Here is a 1,005-nt window from a genome sequence, read left to right on the forward strand (position 1 = left end):
GCTCCGGCTGCGCGCCGCCGCCAGAGAGGAGCTGATCCTGGGGTCCGTGAGAGGATGGAGCCGAGAGAAGCCCCGCCCTGAGGAGGAAGAGGAGGAGGAGGAAGAGCAGCCTCCTCCTCCTCCTCTTCATCACCATCTGCAGCAGCTCTACATGTGTCACATCTTTATTATAGCAACTCATTCAAACCACAACACATAACAAATATATTTTATTATTTAAAATGCATTATTATTATTTTAAATTAAGACATTGTTTATGTTTCAGTTCTTCAAATAGAGTCAGTTTGAGCCTTCACGCGGTGTCTGCTTTGAGCCCCTCGGCATGGCTCTGCAGTGATATGAGTGAGAGCAGGGCGCCCCCTGCTGGCGAGGCGTGGCTCTGCAGTGATATGAGTGAGAGCAGGGCGCCCCCTGCTGGCGAGGCATGGCTCTGCAGTGATATGAGTGAGAGCAGGGCGCCCCCTGCTGGCGAGGCATGGCTCTGCAGTGATATGAGTGAGAGCAGGGCGCCCCCTGCTGGCGAGGCATGGCTCTGCAGTGATATGAGTGAGAGCAGGGCGCCCCCTGCTGGCGAGGCGTGGCTCTGCAGTGATATGAGTGAGAGCAGGGCGCCCCCTGCTGGCGAGGCGTGGCTCTGCAGTGATATGAGTGAGAGCAGGGCGCCCCCTGCTGGCGAGGCATGGCTCTGCAGTGATATGAGTGAGAGCAGGGCGCCCCCTGCTGGCGAGGCATGGCTCTGCAGTGATATGAGTGAGAGCAGGGCGCCCCCTGCTGGCGAGGCATGGCTCTGCAGTGATATGAGTGAGAGCAGGGCGCCCCCTGCTGGCGAGGCATGGCTCTGCAGTGATATGAGTGAGAGCAGGGCGCCCCTGCTGGCGAGGCATGGCTCTGCAGTGATATGAGTGAGAGCAGGGCGCCCCCTGCTGGCGAGGCATGGCTCTCAGTGATATGAGTGAGAGCAAGGGCTGCCCCCTGCTGGACGAGTCATGGCCTCTGCAGTGATAT

General features: G+C 58.8%; 1 protein-coding gene across 1 annotated transcript in view; it reads right to left on the reverse strand.

Annotated features, from left to right (window-relative positions):
• LOC117557457 (receptor-type tyrosine-protein phosphatase O-like) overlaps window positions 1-89 on the reverse strand; it is a 31,575-nt gene extending 31,486 nt beyond the window's left edge. Inside the window, exon 1 of the mRNA XM_034233292.1 lies at window positions 1-89. This exon is cut by the window's left edge and continues 228 nt beyond it. The gene's annotated coding sequence lies outside the window, so the exon portion shown is untranslated.
• Between the last annotated feature and the right edge of the window lie 916 nt (window positions 90-1,005).

Source organism: Gymnodraco acuticeps, unplaced genomic scaffold (assembly GCF_902827175.1).
Source record: "Gymnodraco acuticeps unplaced genomic scaffold, fGymAcu1.1, whole genome shotgun sequence".
NCBI classification, from domain to species: domain Eukaryota; kingdom Metazoa; phylum Chordata; class Actinopteri; order Perciformes; family Bathydraconidae; genus Gymnodraco; species Gymnodraco acuticeps.